Source organism: Halichoerus grypus, chromosome 1 (genome assembly GCF_964656455.1).
Source record: "Halichoerus grypus chromosome 1, mHalGry1.hap1.1, whole genome shotgun sequence".
In the NCBI taxonomy this organism is placed as follows: Eukaryota; Metazoa; Chordata; class Mammalia; order Carnivora; family Phocidae; genus Halichoerus; species Halichoerus grypus.
Window position 1 is genome coordinate 133,380,118 of NC_135712.1, and position 19,338 is coordinate 133,399,455.

The following is a 19,338-nucleotide window of genomic DNA, read 5'->3' on the forward strand; positions in this document are numbered from 1 at the left end:
CCAGGCTTAAGAAAAAAAAAAAAAAAAAAGTCCCTTGCTTCTATTTCTAATCTGTTTTCTCCTCTAAATATAGTACAGTTTGCTTCCTTTACCTCCATAAAATCAAGAGCTTCTGGTATAAAAATAAAACCTACAGTGGAGCGTCACAAAACAGATGGGAACTTCTGAGACAGACTCCTGCTTCTGGGTTGGCTGAGATCCTCATCCAGTTGTGTAAACTCGCACAAGAAACCTAACTTCTCTGGTCTTTTGTTTCCTTCCTGTTTAGTGGGAATAAAATGCACACTAATCACGTGACTGTAAATATTAATGGCATAATGAATATAAATGGCTACATGGTGGTTACTAGATCCTCAGTAAGCTTACTTCTTCCCCAGTGTTCATATTATTTTAGAATGAAAGGTACAGAGCTGTGAATCTCCTGAGTACACGATGGTGTGCCAGGGGGCAACTGAAGCCTCTAGTCAGACAGTGGACATTCTCAGAGTATCAATTTTACTCAATATTTTAATTAGAAAGTTTGCAAACACAATTTAGGAGAAATTTAAAGCGCTTTCCCATGGAAACAAATAGTCTTCACTTGGAAGAACGTGTGATATGAATGGGAACTAGAAAGATCATGTTTAAACTCCAAGGAAATAAAATGGCTTGTTTTGACTGAGGGGCAGATTCCTCTCTGTTTTTGGGGTCCATCAGTGGAAATGATATGTGAAACTCCAGGAGAAAGAATATGAGATTTGTAGTTTGAAGAGAAGTTTGAGCTCCAGCTCTACCGGCTGCTTTTTTTTAAGATACTGAATAAAATACTTCATCTCTTTGACTCTCCATTTCTGTATCTATAAAACAGGAATCCTACACATCTAAGAAATGGCTTGAGGATAAATAAGATTATGTGAAATCTCTTATTTGTGAAATTTTTGTTTTACTAAACAGTCTAAAGATGTAAGTTTTTATGCTATTAGCTGGTGAATCCTCCATTTTACTGGTATTCTGCACACAAGAGAAACCTTTTTTCTTTGAGGAGGCTCTCCTCTCCTTGAAGTCATATGTTCTAACCTTATTTTAAACATCTAAAGTTTTTTTTTTTTTTTTTAGCTGAGTATGGATCAAATTAAACCTCTCTCTCTTTAAAATTAATTTGAAAGAGCGCGCAAGTGCGTGCATGTGCAGGAGCTGGGGGAGGGGCAGAGGAAAAGAATCTCAAGCAGACTCCCTGCTGAGCCGAGAGCCCAACCAGGGCTCATCTCACCATTCTGAGGGCATGACTTGAGCCGATATCAAGAGTTGGACACTTACCCGACTGTGCCACCCAGGTGCTCCAAATTAAACCTCTCTTTATCTTCCTATTTGTAAAATGAAGAAAATAGGAATTAGCTCAATAATATTCTGAGAATTAAATGCACAAAATGCATATGAGATTATCCTGCAGGGGGCTTAAAGATTGGACTCTCAAAACTAAATTCTTTCCCTGGCCTCCCTTTTTCGATCCTTGTCACTTGCAAGTTTCTTCAAACTTGAAGAAAAAATTCTGAAGCCTGAATTCTGTTATAATGGATTTTGGCTATAGCCCTGGTAACTTGTTTCTGAGTGACATGGCCTTAAAAAAAATCCTCTTGTTCAGAATTGTATATTCACCAATTACTTTGGAGAATTTTCTCTGATTAGTTCTTTAAAGAGAATGCAGAATAATGGATTGTAGGAAAACACTGAACAATTCAATACAAACCCTTCATCATGCTAAGAAATAAATTATTTTTCTCTGGTCAGCTTACACCATGCCTGTTTATAACGTCATTAGTTTTGTGGTTTTTTTTTAAACACATGTCAAATTTTTAGTAGTCCTCATATCCAGCATTTTCAAATTACCAAATAAATAATAAAAATATCTTCATTTGTTCTTTAATTCACATTACATTATGACTAAAGTTTAAATTTGTAAAGAGCACCTGCTAACTAACTTTTGCCAGACCCAGCTGGATTATAAACTTCAGAGTTTTGTATCAGGTGCACATGTCAACTGAAGGTGATTGGCAATAGCTTCCACTACGCATACTTAATAGAAATGGTTCCTTTTCTCTTTAGGCTAAAACGTGTTGAATACTTAGTAGATACTAGATACTAAGTACATTTCTTGTATTTTGTTTATGGGACTCTTCACAATCATCACTGAATAGATATAGTTGTATTTTCTTTACAGGTTTGCCAAAAGAAATGGAGCTTCTGGACAGATGTTAAGAAAATAAAACTTAAAGGGGCTCCTGGGTGGCTCAGTTGGTTAAGCGTCTGCCTTTGGCTCAGGTCATGATCCCAGGGTCCTGGATTGAGCCTGGCATTGGGCTCCCTGCTCCACGGGGAGCCTCCTTCAAGCCCGATTCTTACTTTCCCTCTACTCTTCCCCTTGCTTGTGCTCTCGTTCTGTCAAATAAATAAATAAAATCTTAAAAAAAAAAAAAAGTCACTCAGATAATAAGTTATGTTTCTCAGTTAAAGTGGGTGACTGTAATTTGCTCTGTTCTCAGTCCTTCTTTTGATTAAATTCTTTAATAGCTTCCATTATATTCCCCTCTCCTCCATAATTCTTAGAATTGAAAAAACAGAAAATCGGCCCAAATTCCACCCACTTTCCAAAATAGCATGACATTCCAAGGTAAGACATCAGACTGAGTTTTAGGATTTTGTAGGAGAAAGCACATCTCTTTAGTCCATATTAGAGTGAAGGGTGGGAGCTGTGCCACCCATATCTTCTACTATGTACATTTAAATCCCATCAAAAAGAAGTTGATCACACTCCAGGTGCTAAAATCTGAAAGAAACACTTTCCAACGAGGCCCACGGCCTTCTGGCCTTTAGTGTCTCCAACTCTGCCACCTTAAAAAAAAAAAAGACACTAAGGCTTTCTCCTATATACTCTGAATTGCTACCAATTTTACCTTTCTCTTATAAACTCTGAATTACTACTTCCTATACACTAGGTTTAGTGAGGCATATTACCAGAGTAAAATCCATCTCTCTTGGTGTACAGATCAATGAGTTTTCACAAACATGTACAAGTTACACATGTAGCAATCACCACAATCAAGATTTAGAATATTCCCATTAGTACCCAGAGTTTCTTGTGTTCTTTTATAGTCAATCCCTGTCTCCAGTCCTACCCCTTGGAAACTATTGATCCAATTTCTGTCCCTAAAAATTTGGTCTTTTGCAAAATGTTAAATAAACGAAATCAGACGATATTGTAGTCTTTTGTGTCTGACTTTCATTTGGCAAAATCCTTTTGAAATTTATTTCAGTGAAATATATCAGGAGTCCTTTTCTTTTTATTGCAGTCGTATTCCATTGTAGCGATGTAAAACTTTTCGTTCATTAGTTGAAGGCCTAGCTAGATTATTAATTTATTATAGAGTGTGGTTAACTCTATAAAATATGTTGAACAGTTTTCTAAAGTGATGGTAACTTTTTGCTTTCCCACAAGAAATAATTGAAAACTCCAGTTGGTTCTTCTCATTAGTACCTGATATTGCCAGTTTTTTGTTTTTGTTTTGGTTTTTAGCCATTCTCATAAGTAGATAGTGATAATGCATTGTGGTTTAAGTTTGCGTTCCCATACTTGGAATACCTTTTCATGTGGTTATTTGCTGCTTTGATGCAATGTGTGTCAAATCTTTTGCCATTTATTTATTTATTTATTATTGAGTTGTGAGAGTTCTTTACATATTCTGGATATACATTCTTTATCAGAGACATCTCTTGAAAATATTTTCTTCCAGTCTATAGATTTGTTTTTTCTTTTCCTTCACAGTGTCTTTCAAAGAGCAGAAGTTCTTTATTTTGATGATGCTCCCAATACTGGGATTGCACTGAATCTATAGATCAGTTGGGGAGTATTGATACCTTAACAGTATTTGCTGTTCAGATTCATAAAATTTGTGTATCACTTCATTTATTTAGATTTTCCTTTAATTGCCTTTATAAGTGCTTTGTAATTTTCAGTATATAAATCTTGTATGTATTTGTTTGATTTATCCTTAAGCATTTCTTTTTTGATCACATTATAAATTGTTATCGGTTTTAAATTTCAATTTCTGATTGTTCTTTGACAGTATATAGCCATACATTAAATGTTTATATATATCCTGCTAAACTTACTTATGAGTTTTAATAACTTTTCTTGTAGAGTCTTTGAGATTTTTCTACCTAAACAATCATGCTATCTGTAAATAAAGACAGTTTTCATTCTTCTTTTTCATCTAAATGCTTTATCTTTTTCTTGCCATATTACACTAGCTAAGACCTTGGTATGAGATTGAATAGAAGTGAGATTGGACATCTTTGACTTATTCTTGATCTAATCAGGGAAATGCTCCAATCTTTCACCATTAAGTATAAAGTTAGCTGTAGATTTTGTGTAATGCCTTTTATTAGGAAGAGTAAGTTCCTTACTGAGCATTTCTGTCACGATGGATATTGAATTTTGCTGACTAATTTTCTCCAACTATTGAGATGGTCAAATGATTGGCTTTTTTTATATTATGTTGGGGTGAATGACACTAATTTTCCAATGTTGAGCCCTACTCAGTCATGATGTATTATGCTTTTTATAAATTGTGCTATTTGATTTATTAATCTTTTATGGATTTTATGTATCTTTGTCTTTGAAGGATATTGGTTTGTGGTTACCCTTCCTTGTGAGATCTTGGTTTATTTTTAGGGTTGGAGTAATGTTAGCCTTACAAATTGAGTTTAGGAGGTGTTTTATACTTAATACTAGAAAAATTAAGATAGAATTCACCCAATGGCTTGAGTTTCCTTTCCTCATTTTGTTTGGTTGATTATTTTTACTACCTTTCTGTCATGATCTAAATTATAAGCCAAAAGGGGAAATAGAAGATAAGAACGAAGAGGTCTTTGCAAGATAATCCATAATTTGGCAAAATAAATATCTTCAAACTAGTGTTGTAGTACCAGAAGAAAAAAGAAATAGAGTTTAATCCTCAGCATTAAAGAAGTGAAGACGCTTTTTAAATTTGTTTGGTTCTCAGTTATAATTGTCACAGTTCAGGAAGGCTCAATCTTAGAAGTAATTTGGGGGCTTGTCTAGGACCTAATATCAGAAAATCCTTTGAAATATTATGACAATATTGCCTTAAAATTTTAGGGAAAAATTTAATCTAGCCCTTGAGAAATGAATTCTTTTTCAGGGACTTCTAAGTTAGTAGCATTTCATCGTCCCCAGTGGAGAAGGAAGAATTTCTGTAATCCTGTGAGGAAGACTTGGCATGCCACAATGGCCATTCATGTGTAAGGATAACTTGGAAATTGGTGCCGGGTACTCACAAGTGATATGAAAATAAAACCAAGTTCATGTCCCAGAGTGTTGTAGAGAATGGTACGATGCTATATAGGGTAGCTGGGGAAGGCCTCTCTGATAAAGTGATGCTTGTACAGAGATTTAAAATTGGGAAGGGGCAAGCATTTGGATATTTGGAAGAAAGGCATTCCAGGCAGAGAGATTAGCAAGTGCAAAGACTCTAAGGCAGTAGTAGCATTCTTGGTTTGTTCGAGGAGCACGAAAGACAGCAGGGCTGGAGCGTAAGAAGTGAGGAGGAGGTCAGAGCGATACTGGGGCCAGATCATGTAAGGCCTTGCAGGCCAGAGTAAGGACTTGGAATTTTACTCTGAGATTAGAAGACTTTGAAGACCTTTAAGCAAAAGAGTACATGACATGACTTATGTTCTTAAAGGGATCGACGTGTCTGCTGTTGAAAGATAGATTAGCAGGCGAAGCCGGAAACAGAGAGATAAGTTAGCAGGCTATTCCAGTAGTCCAGACTAGATATGATGGTGGGGTAGGCCTGGAAAGAAGTGACAAAAAATGTTTGGCCTCTGGGCTTATTCACAAAGAAGAGCCAACACGATTCACAGGTGATTTGCCATGGGGTGAGAGAGGAGGAGGAGTCAAAGATGACTAAGATTTTGGACTGATAAACTAGAAAAGAATTACCAATTACTGAAATGGGAATGACTGAGGCAGAAACAGGTTTCTGGTTGTGGGGGGGGCATCATGAGTTTGGCTTGGATATGTTAAGATTGAGATGCTTATTAGACATGTTGGGCTGTTCACGAGTATGAAAAGTGAGGGTCAAGTTGGACTGAATGTATGATTTTGGAGTCAACATCCTTTAGAAGGAACAGAGGAGGGAGGGAAGAAATTAGGCATAAATCTTAGTAAGAGTCCAAATTGTCCTTCATTCATTCCTTGGGCTATGAAATTCCAGTTGTGGCTGAAAATGCCTGGTGAACATGAATGAGGTGAGGCTGACATAACCCCGATGATAGTCTTCGTTTCTCCTCCCAGAGCTTAGTTTCCTGTGTGGATTAGCAAAGTCATTTCATGACTTTGGGCTTATTTTCAGCCTGCAATACAGACGCGTCTGGGAGTTGTTGTGAATCTCAGTTTATTAATATTTGCAAAAGTGCTTTCAGGTCCTTTGTTGAAAGGCATTATAGAGAAGCAGAAGGTTATTATTAAGGATGACATTTGCTCATTGTGATTAAAAATGACAAAATGAAATTTCAAGTGCAGAAGTCAACACTGCAATTTAATGTATAAAGGTGTCTTTGCACATCAACATGCAGCCAAATGAGGTCCATCTGTATTACAGAGATTTTTCTAGTTTGCTTTCAAATGAGGATTGGTTTTCAAGTGGGGAATTGAATGTAAGCAGACATCAGCAGAGGCCAAAAATATACCGTTTCAGCTAATTGCATCCGTTTGCACAATGGTTTTTTTTCCTCTTTAATTTATCACGGACTGCAAATGGAGCCCAGAGAACTGTGCATTGAGGCCACATCCACATGGTTTTATTTACCCTTGCACACAGAATTTTATTGGGCTATAAAATAAATGGATTTCAGCTGAAGCAATTAGAACTGTACCTTCTAAGGCCACCGTGCAAATTAACACATACCCATGGGCCCTTCCCTGGAAGAAGCCTGCAATATGCAGAGAGGAAATGGGGTAGGAGCTTGAAGGGGATGGTGGGAAAAGTTCTTACTCATATTTCTGTTACTTTCTCAGAACATGCTGTTTGTGAACCCCAAGCTAATCCAGTTGTAGGCTACGTTGTAATCAAGGACAGGTTGACACACTTGGATTGAGAAATCTATTTGGCTGACAGTGTTTGATGGAAGACTGAACTTGCTTTTGGGTGGAGATTGGGGAGAGAAACAGAAGACTTTATAGCAAATTCACTTGCTGAATTTTGGGTCTCTTTCTCTTAATCAAGTGAAGCAAATTTTCCAATGTGTTTTGGTCCATGGTTTAGCATAAGCAATAAGGCCAGAAGGCACTATGGTGGGATTTCTGAAGTCTCAACTACCCCTTCTAGCATCACCATTTAATACCCAGATAACCTTGAAAACTTTTCTCCACTGTATTGGTCTTGGCTCAGTCCAGTGGTGTAAACAATGGCCTTAGAGTGTGGCTTTCCTCTCTGTTTCAGATGTGGCCCCAATTCTATGCATATTGAGAGAGTGGCATGAGTTAGAGACCAGAATCCCCCCTTCCTCATCTCTACACAAAGGCGAGAGGAAATGACTCTGAATCTGCTTAAGAACTTTTGAACCTCTCAGCCAGATCAAGGATTAAAAACAAAGTTTTCAGAGATCTGAGAGGAGGACGTTGGGAAAGAGGTTTCTTTAAGAGAGCTGTTGTTGAGTGTCTAATTCACACTGAGCCTTGGGGACAGCACGGTCCTGTTACCTTAGAACCATCTGCCTAGTGAAGGGCCCTCAAGGATTGACTGAGAGAGCATGCACAGCTGCATGTCCAGCAGTTGCTAGATTTACCTCTGACAAGACAGATAAGTGAGATGGGATCTGACTGTAACCCGAATCTCCAGCGGACACGTAGGCTTTGGTGGAGGATCCAAAAGACTTTGTTGTGTTGTAACTGTCCTTCCCAAAGTGTGTTTGGGCTAGAGAGGTTACATGTTTCTGGGGACCATGGAGACTGTGTGGGGGAGAGAGAGAACTATGAAGAACATTATTAAGTTCTGTCAAATAGTCTAGCTTTGTAGGGCTAAGGAAACCTCAGCAGAGAGAGGGTGGAGATATACCACTGGATACCTACTAAGGGAGAAGAAGAGAAGTAAAGAGATAAAGAAAAAAAAAAGACCTTATCTAGAAAATCTCTTTTGAGTTCCATTGTTGGGCATCTCTCTCCTGCATTTTCCTCTAGGCAAAGGACTACTCAAAATAGTGATGCCCAGGTCATGTTCCTACTGGAGTTTTGCCGTCTAGAGGCAAGGAAGATTACCCCTACTGAATTTTTCAGAAATGGTGAGAGATATAAGTTGGTTTTTGCCACATTCCATCTCTCTTGACACCAATGTTTTCTGCATGAAAGGGGGTTGAATTCAGTGCAATTCGGTTAAACATGTATTGAATGCCTTTAATGTACAAAATCCTGGGAGATATAAAGAGGAGTAAGGTCACTTTCTTTCTCAAAGATGTAATCTAACCTGCCTGCTCAAAGTATGGGAAGTTGCTGGGAGATGAAATGACCCACAGATGCTGCTTTTTCTGTTCTGTGTGGTCTTCGCTGCCTCTGTACTTCTACAGAACAGATTACTTGGAGACTTAACTACCTATTACCCGTGTAAAGTTATCTTTCTGCATAGATGTCTTCTTTCCGAACCATAGTCAGTCTTAGGTCTGCTTTCTGCAGCTCTACAGCCTGTCCTTCTCTTGCTCTCTTCTGTGTTATAGGAGAGTCCTGCAAGTTGCATTCCCCAGGATTCCCATTAGGTTTGGCCAATGGAAATTGCTCTTAGAATATTATGGGAGATGGGGGAATGTGGGGAGAGAGAAAGAGAAACAACTAGAGCTTTTTATATAAAGCTTGCCTTCTCATTCAATGGAAATTTATAATCTCTTTGAGAATGAAGACTGGCTTATTTATGTATTCATGGCTGACTCCATAGTTTTTGGGATCCAATGCAAAATAAAAATGTGGAGGTTGTTATTCAAAAAGCAGGAAAAAAAGCTTTTTCTTGTCCTCCACAATCTCACTCTTGACCTGTCAAGGTGTTTTTAATTTGCTCTTTAATACTGCAGTCCCTTTGGTACAGATACTCAAGGAACAAGTAAAGAATCTCACAGGCAACTGTGGACCCCACCAATGACTTGGTATGCACAGATGGGCACATGTGGGACCAACAGGCTAGATTCCCTTTCCTGCCAGTTGCTAGACCAATGCCTCTGGAAGTTGGCCCAGGTCCCCCAAAGGGGTGGAGAGTGGCAGTGGAATAAGAAGGGGGCACTCAGGATCCTGGAGGATATAGAGCAGGTGGTCAAGAACCCCTCCTGGAAATGTGGCTGGAAGTTGGACCGTACATGAGCTAAATCTCTGAGTTCCTAGAGATGCTTCATTGTCCTATTGGACTTCACTTATAAAACACAAATTTAGGGGCACCTGGGTGGCTCAGATGGTTAAGTGTCTGCCTGTGGCTCAGGTCATGATCCCAGGATCCTGCTGCTTCTTCTCCCTCTACTGCTACCCTTGCTTGTGCGCACGCGTTCTCTCTCTCTCTCTCTCGCTGTGTCAAATAAATAAAAAATCTTTAAAAAACCCCACAAATTTAAAGATTATTAAAAATTTCAAGACAGTGACTGCAGAGCATTAAATCCCAACTGCAGGACTCTGTGTGACTGCATCTGGTCACATGCCTATAATGTGGGCCCTGCAAGTATATATTCTCCAATGTACATCACTCATTAGTTTATAAATACTAAATTATCATTTGATGACTATTGGGCAAATAGTCCAGTAAATGGCCATAGGAATGAATGAATAAATAATTGAATAAATAAGGTAACCATTTAATCAGGTTTACCCAATAATCTACCGCTTCAGTCGAACACCAGAAATAATGTACCAGCGATTAGCTAGCATTTACTCAGTATCTTCCATGTTCAAGATACTTTTTAATCACCAGTGGGAGATATTTTGGGGTGAAAAAATAATTTGAAATGTTTCTCCAGGGTTTAGCCCAGCGTTCCATAGCACAGGTGAAGGGGAGAGAGAAAGTAAAGTGGATGGCATGGGTTCTTTTTGGTTTAGGACCAGAAGATATAACTTTCTCAGCTCAGCTATAGTCCTGAAAGTTCTGTTCTATTTCAGCTACAGAGAAATTGGGGACCTGTGCAGGAGGTAAAAAGAACTAATGTTATTGCTATCTTTCTATATGCCAGACACCATCTTGGGTATTTCTCACATATTATCTTAATTGGATCCTTATATTAACTAAGCCTGTGAAATAGCTGTTAATATACGCATAAAATCAATGAGGAAATGGAGCCTTAGAGAAGTCAAGCAAATTGACTGAAGTCTCTTTTAAATGGAATACCAGAGATTCCAAGCCTGTTATATATTATTCCAAAGTTTTAAAAGTCTAGGCTCTTTTTTTTTTTTTTTTTAAGATTTTATTTATTTATCTGACAGAGAGAGACACAGCAAGAGAGGGAACACAAGCAGGGGGAGTGGGAGAGGGAGAAGCAGGCTTCCCCTCGAGCAGGGAACCCAATACGGGGCTTGATCCCAGGACCCTGGGATCAAGACTGAGCTGAAGGCAGATGCTTAATGACTGAGCCACCCAGGCACCCCATAGGCTCTTTTTACAAAAAATGAATGAGTAATTAAATGCTTTAAAAATTTTTTATTTGGTTGTATTTGTTTTGTTTCTTTTGACACAGGAACACAAAAGGTCTTTGAGGTGTTGGGTAACTCCTTTTTTAAAAAAATTAGTTAGGTCACAGAAAAAATAAATGATGCAGTAATTAAAACAGCAAAAATCTAAAGTGGATTTTGAAAACCATCATTAGTAGCACTATTTAACATGAACTGAACACTGAACTCATTTAAACAAAGAATTTGAAAGAATCAATAACCTCAATATGTGGCCCTCCCTCACTTCCTGTTGCAACAGAATTAGAATTTCTTCCTTTTACTAATTATATTGTCTTTTATCTTGTAAAATATGGGTGATTGGCACCTCCAGGGTGTTATAAACAGATATACAAATAGTAATGAGTGATTTTCCCTGTCGTATTTTCTGGGTTGTAAATTTTGCCTGAGATTTTATTGGGTGGATTAAATTTCACCAGAATAGAATTCCTTTTGCTTTTGTAAAAGAAGGACAATTGTTGCTCACTTATTAGTCGTGATCCCAGTTTTGGATTAGATGTTACGAATGGTTAAATGCTGCCATGTTTGGCCTTTAATGGAAAAATGATGTGATACCTCTCTATTGTTTTCTAAACAGACCATAGCGTTTATCAAGCCTTAGAGCTATTAGAATAAAACTATTAGAAAAATGTCAATCATAACATTGTTTCCTTATTTCCCAGAATAATGATTTGGCACTGTGTCTGCATAGGGCTTTTGATGGGTACGGAAAATGGAGTGTGGGGTTCCTATTACAATGAGAATCATCTCCTTGAGGAATCTATGGATTAGTACATGGGATAAGCAGCTGTGAATAGAGCTGTCATGTGATAATACTCTTAGTTCATTGGTTCTGTTCTAACAAAATACCATAACCTATGTGGCTTAAAAACAATAGAAGTTTATTTCTCACAATTCTGGAGGCTAGAAATCCAAGAGCAAGGTGCCCGTGTGGTCGGGTTCTGGTGAGGGCCCTCTACCTGGTTGCAGATTGTTGACTTCTTGCTGCATCCTCACATGGTGGAAGGGATGAGGTGATCTCTGGGGTCTCTTTTATAAAGGCACTAATCTCATTCATGAGGGTTCCATCTTTATGACCTAATCATCTCCCACAGGCCCCATCTTCTAATACCATCTTATTGGGGGTGAGGATTTCAACATACGAATTTTGGGGGGATACAAACATTCAGTCTGTAGCAAAATGCCTTTCCAAGGACATGTACAGAAATAGCCCCAGGATAATTTAGATGCAAGAAAGATTGTTGCCAGCTGGGAGATTGAGAGAGACTTTAAATAAGAGGTTATGAAAAGGAGACAAAGCAAAAAATGCTAGGATTCAGTCATTTCTTTGAGTCAAGGAAAATATCCCCGAAGACTCAGAAGTTCATTGTTGGAGGCAGAATGTTATTTGTGTTTGTTTTGGTCATTGAATTTATGGAAGCAACAGAGATTGGTGAACAAAGGGCCTATGAGTTCCAAAGTATGTATTCCCAGTATTAATTTGCTGATGCATGAGACATTGGGAAATTGCTTTATTTATAGGCTAGCAGGGGCCTGTGTGATAGGAGAGTAATTGATTCATTGTTCATTTGCTCACTTACTCATTCTTTCACTCATGTAGTCCCTAAAATATATTAACTAGCACCTATTAGGTAAAAGGGACTGAACCAGGTACTGGGAATAGTGTGGGCAATGTGGCTGACCTGGTTGCAGTTCTCATAACATTAACCTAGATCTTTGCTCCTCTAAGTGTGTCTAGCGGCCCAGAAGCATCGGCCTCATCTGAGTGTTTGGAGAAGTGCAGAATCTCTGACTGCTCTAGCTCCATGAAATCAGAATTTGCATTCTAACTAGATCCCCAGATGATTTGTACACATATTAAAAACTGAGAAGTTGGATTTGTAGCCCTAAATAGAGTCAAGCAAATAGTCTGCAAGCTGGGGTATCTTGGTCAAATCCTCAAGAGAACAAGGAAAACAGGCTTTTCTTTATTGAGAAGGGGCTGTGGGTTTCAAAAGAAACTTCACATAAAATGACTAACTGGAGGGAGAAGCTAAATCCCAATTGTAGAAAATTTGAACAATACAGAGACTGACAAACTGATGAGCTCAGATTTCTTACCCTAAATGAGACCAGAGAGAAATTTGCATGCCTCCCAGTAGCGTAATAACTTGCATCCCTTTAACCAAATATGATCAGCTTTTCTCTTTTTTTGCCTAGAACCTGTCCTTTGTCAATCTCAACTTGTGCAAATATTATCTATACTTTAGGAACCAGCCTAAATGAGTCCTCCTTAGAATCTTTCTCAATACCTCAGCTAGAACCAATCTCCCTTCCTTTGCCTGTCCCCATTTTGTACCTCTCATATATCTGTACTTCTCGATGACACCTTCCTATTTCTGTCTTTATGGGCATATTTGCAAGTCTGTGAGTTATTTGCTTCCCAATAATGCCTTTGAGGAAAACAAGCTCATGCCCTATCTCTAAAATATACACTGGGCATATTATCATGCACATAGCAGGTTCTCAACTGTGCTTGGATGAACTGCTGAGACACGTAAATCACCAGTGCATTTTCATATATGTTAAAATAGAGGTGCAAACACATTAACTATGCTTAGTCAAAAGCCTTGAAAACTACCAAATAGCATCATTCAATCCAAAGTGTCTTTATTATAGTTAAGATTTATATCCAAACCTGTGGCATGTGCAGTGAAATTAAAATGATGTCTATAAAGTGTTTCGAATTTTTGTTAGGGAAGTGAGACACTTATCCCAAAAATCATTTAATAGCTACAGAATGAAGACTATAATAACAGTTACAAACTTAGCATAATTAAATGCCAAAATGCAAAATAAAAACTATGAGGATTCTAGGGTGACTAGGGATAATCAGCATTGGTGAGTTTCCTAAAAATTGGGTATAATAGGTGAGGCTTGAGTTGGGCTTTTAAGGATAGTTAGTATTGAGCTGAGGAAGAAAAGTATGTAAAGTGTTTATATATAGAGACTAGAAGTGTTTGAAAAGTAGGAGAAGTAGGTTATTCTCCTCAGATAATATTCAATGTTAGTTTTGAAAGGAAGATTTTCATGTCAGGCTGAGTATTTCAAAGATGGCCGCAGTAATATACACAATAATTTTCCATGTTCTTCTGTAATGTGATCTTGGCACTCCCTCTGGAAAGGAGGGTCTATGTCTCTTTCTCTTGCATCTGGACAGGCTTATGATTGCTTTGGCCAATGGAATAGAGTGGAGGTGATGCTGTGTGACCTCCAAGGCTAGGTCCTAAGATGCCAGGTAGTTTCTGCATACATCTCATGGAATGCTCACTCCCTGATACCTTCATGTGGGATGATCCTTCTTGGAACCTGACTGCCACGCTGTGATAATCCCAAGCCACACAGAGAGGTCTTATGTTGGTGATCCACTCAACAGCCCATCTGAGCCGATCTTCAGGTCATTCTGGTCCAGGTGCAAGACTGATAAGTAAGCAACCTCAGGATTACTCCAATCCCCAGCCATATTGAGTCACTTATATCCCTTATAGGCTTCCCAGCTGAAGCCTCAGACATTGTGGAACAGAGATAAGCCATCCCTGCTTAGTCCTATCCAAATTCCTGACCCATATAATACATAAGCACAATATGGTGGTTTTATGTATGCCATTATTTTTTTTAATGAAGCATTAAACTCCTGAAACTACCTTGGTTTCCCATCCATCTCTGGTGTAATGATGGAAAGGGCACGTATTTTGGAGTTAGACTACCCTGGGTTTGAATCCCATCGATTTCACTTACTTAGCTGTGGGTGCTTAGACAAGTTAAACAGTTTCAGGGCCTCATCTCTATTTCCTCATCTCTAAAATGGAGATGGTCATACCAATATTACAGAGTCATTAGCAAAATTAAGTGAGTTGGAGTATGTAGGAGGCCAGTTACAAAATAGGTACCCAATATGTTATAGGTGTCCTTACTAGCATTTAAAATCAGAAATGGTCCCGCCATAGGGATTAGCACCACTTATATGGGCCTGGCATGGATACTGGAGGAGAATGCAGGGAGATAGTTCTGGGGGGCGGGGCAGGGTATGAGGGCCCTTTCCTTTGTAGGATTTTGCTCAGGAACCCTCAATTTATGTATATAATAACATTAGCAATACCTAAATTTAAATTTTGCTTTAAGGTTTCTGCAGTGCTTTTGTAGATGTGACTTTGAGTTTGGGCAACCTTGTGAGGAAGATGATCAGATTTATACCATTTTGTAGATTTTTATAAGCAGCAGCTATAGGTTAAGACGTTCAGCACTTTGTCATGAAGCCAGATTTCCTGAATTCAAACTCAGCAGTCATGTGACCTTGAATGTTAAGCTCTTTTTTTCCTCAGTTGTATCATCTCTAAAATGACAATACTATACCTATTTTTTGCAAGATTGTTTTGAGAATTAAATTTTTTTTGAAGATTTTATTTATTTATTTGACACAGAGAGAGCGAGAGAGCACACAAGCAGGGGGAGCGACAGGCAGAGGGAGAGGGAAAAGCAGGCTCTCCACTGAGCAGGGAGCCCGACATGGGGCTCGATCCCAGGACCCTGGGATCATGACCTGAGCAGATGCTTAACCAACTGAGCCACCCAGGCACTCCTGTTTTGAGAATTAAATAAGATCATACATGTAGATCACTTAGAGCTGTGCCTGGCATGGAGCAGGGTGTTTAGTAAAGTGCTGTTGTCATAGGTTTGGCTCAGAGAATTAGATTTTTTAGGGTTGCACAGGTATAAATCTCATCAAACCCAGGCCTCTTGCTCTAGATCTTATACCACAGTTATTACATATGTTCCTTTTAATTTTTGTTTAGGTGAGGGATAGCTACTGTGCGTATTAGGGCTTGGCCAGTATTTAAACACACTCCTTGTCTTTATATTCCAATGGTTCTCATGAAAATCACTTGTGCAAAACCACACTCTATACCAGCTCTGAATTTTGCCCCAGGATGATGTCGGTAGATAGCTCTCATAGTTTATGTGTCACTGGCAGGAATGGTTTCCTAGAAAAACTGTCTTGAACACAAATGTATGATGCATGACTTTATGACTTACCATGAAAATCCCTTTATGGCTGCCTCGTCTTAGTAAAAAGCCAAAAGACCTTGTTTCTTCTCAGGTGTTGGGACCATCCTCCCCACTCCTGCTACAGTCAGGATGCTTTTTAAGTCATCTAAGGGAAAAAGTTATTCCTTGAAGCAAGCTTTTTGTCAATTCTGATGGCTTTTTGTTTAGATTCCACGCATGTCAGAAGTCTTTCCAGTCACTGGTTTGTCCTTTGACACTCATCCTAATGCATGGAACATACTAGTGAAACTTCATTGGACTGCATCGTCATCGCAGGCTCCTGTATAAGCATCTCCTCTCAAGCAAGTATCTTACCACTTTCCTTCCTCAGCTTCCTTCATTTTCTTTTATTTCTTTTTGACTGACCATTTAATTCTCTCTTAAACTCTTACATTAATAACCTCCAGTTGGTATGTCAATATCTTTTAATATTCCTTATCTTGGAATGTTTTTTAAAATACATATGACTTCTTTATTCTTTTGCCTTGTTATTTGTGGGCTGTCATGCTACCTGTCAGTGGAATGGTGTGCAAATATTTAGCTGAAGGTGACTTAGCTCAGACCTTGCTTCTCCCACAGGGGGGCGAAAAAAAATCAGTCTTTAATGAACTCGGTGCTAAAGTAGATTAGCCATTTTCTTCTGCTAAGATGGATGATGCTATCAACATTATTAAGTCACTAGGTCTGAATTTCTCTCTGCAAATCCAATGTAATAAGTGCTTTTAAGGTCCCTGTTAATCCATTCTCACTGACATATTTTAGTGTTTTGGCCAAAACCTGAAATAATACTAGTCCTGATTAAACAGTTTACTTTGTTATCTATTCAGTTTTCTTCCAAGTGGCTTGACCTTACCTACTGTCATTTGGCAGTGGGCTTTATTTCTCAATGAGTTCATAATATATACTAGATAACATACAATTTGTCCAATTACTTAAAACAATTAAAAAATCACTAGATTGAGAAACCTCTCTTATAACCTCATTTTAAGGAGTGTGGTTTGAGTTTTTGCTTTCATACATCTATGAAGCATCCTTTATCAGTTTGGTAACCCTCCTGAGGGAACAGCTCATGGTAGAAAAATTGTAAAGAATGTTCTTGGTTGTGATGGCAGGAATGGATGGGTTGGCCATGGCTCTCTGGGAGAGACTGGGAGAGTATTTTTCACAACCATAGGACCTGCTACTGCAAATCTCCAGAGCAGAATGAATAATCTAGTAAATTTAATCTTTGCAAGATGTGTGAGAGGAAAGAGAGTTAAGGTAGTTTTCGAGGAATATAATAATATCTTCTACTGTAGGCTAATGTTTCCTTTACTCACTTAAAACAGCATTTTCCTGCTCAGGCAATCCATTTCATTCACCTTCTTAAAAAACAACAACAGAAAAAGATAAAAAAAGTGAAAATTCTGAGGAAAAGTTTTTAGAGTTTTGCTGGCCTGGGCAGTATTTCATCTCTCTGCATATAGAGATATTTTAGTAATAGTGTAATCTTTTCCTTTCAGTATTATTAAGCAGACTCCTTAAGGTTAAATTTGTTCCTGTGTGGCTCTGTGTAATTTTAAATAAATTTTACCTTCAGATTTTTAATTTTTTTAGTTTGAATCCACTTTAATAATTGGTGAGAGCCACTTGTGGTGGTGAGTACTTACCCTTATTTGCTAACATTGGTAAATTGGGATGGCCCTTGAGTAATTGAAATTAGAATTTGCCTCTTCTGACTTCTAACAGGAGGTAGAAGTTGAATATTTGCAACATAATGTCATTTCATTCACTAAAGAAATGTGCTTATGTTAATATTATGTAGTGCTGAATTCTCTTGCTATTATTAGAAATAGGCTGGGTGGAGAATTAGGAACAACAAAAAAAGGAAAGGTAGAGAATTGTTCACTGACTCGTTCCTAAATTTACTTGCAAGGAAAAAAAATTAATGGAAATCCGTATTCTTTTATTGTGCTTCCATCCCTCAAAGAAATGATGAGCTGTGCAAAGAAAGAAAAAGTGCTCACCTGTATTTTATCTGTCATTTATATACAAATAGGGTTCTGATTAAAATACATTTTAGTGGCTCTGACTGGGAAGAATTTATCTGTGAAGAAACGTGAAAAGGATAACGTTTTATTGTTTGGTATTATCAATGCTACAACTCAAATTCTTTGAGTTCAGTCCCATACAGACTCTGTGAAATTGCTAATGCTTCCTTATGTGGTTCACATCTGTACAGGGAAGCTTAATCTGAAGTTCTGCATGCTCTTTTCATCTGGTGTGTGTGTGTGTGTGTGTGTGTGTGTGTGTGTGTTAATTCCTTCCAACATTTTCTCTTTTCTTCCTGTAGCAATGTTTTCCTTTTCTACGGAATTTTAATCTCTTGAGGTCTTAAAGCTTTTTGATGCCTTCTGCAAAAGCTGTTCTTTTCCAACTGTTAGTGGAGAACTTGAAGGATAGTTAGTTCGGTATGCATATGTCCATCTGTTTTGATGGGCAGGTGGTGCCATGGATTCGAAGCAGTCACCCTTAGTGCCATTTTCTTGATGTGTATTGAAACAGCTTAGGAGATGAGAGATGTTCAGTGCTTTTGCTGCAGAAGTTTTTAGACTAAGTATATAGGCATGGTAGGTATGTCGTCTAGAACTTTGTAACTCAAAAGTGATCTGTGGACATTGACATCACCCAAGAGGGTGTTAGAAATTCAGAATCCCCAGTTCTACCCTAGAACCACTGAATCAGAATGTGCATTTCAATAAAATCACCAGGTAATTCATATATGTGTTAGTTTGAGAAGTATTGGTCAAAAGATACTTCTTTTTTCCTTCAACAAGTTCTCCAGTATTAATAGTTGTAAAACAACACTAATGATAGTAGTCTCTAGTAGAATGCAAGTTTGGCAAGGTAAAATCTATAATTTAGCCATTCTAATAATGTCTTGATCAAGAATTTCATCCTATCTTCAGAACAGTTTTAGTGCTGTAATAATTCTCTCTCATCAGGGAAACTCTAAACAACTTTTAGACACCATATAAAACGTATATAACTGCTCCAAGTTATTTTTATTTACTGCATTGATCTGTATGTACCACAAAATTTTATGGGTCTTACAGCAAATAGAATTATTTACTTTGCAGTAATACTTCTTATCTTCCTTAATAAAGAGAAATGATTACACTCCAATTGCTTAAGATGTGGATAGAGCTATGTTAATGGAATCCCTAATCTCTTAATAAAATTCAAGATCTTTTAAAGTACTCATTTATTTGACAAATATATATTCATATCTGCTATGTGCCTGGCACTGTTTTAGGCACATGGGGTATTAGGTAAACAAAATACACAAGAATCCCTGAGCTCATAGAAACTATTTTGTTGTAAAAGTCTATAGAAAATAAAAATAAATAAATAAACACAACTAAGGATCTAATATGTTAAAATCAATAAGTAATACAGAAAAAAATTAAAAAGGGAGCAAGGAAATAAGAAGAAGGAATTCTGGTAGGTATAAGAGACAGGATTAT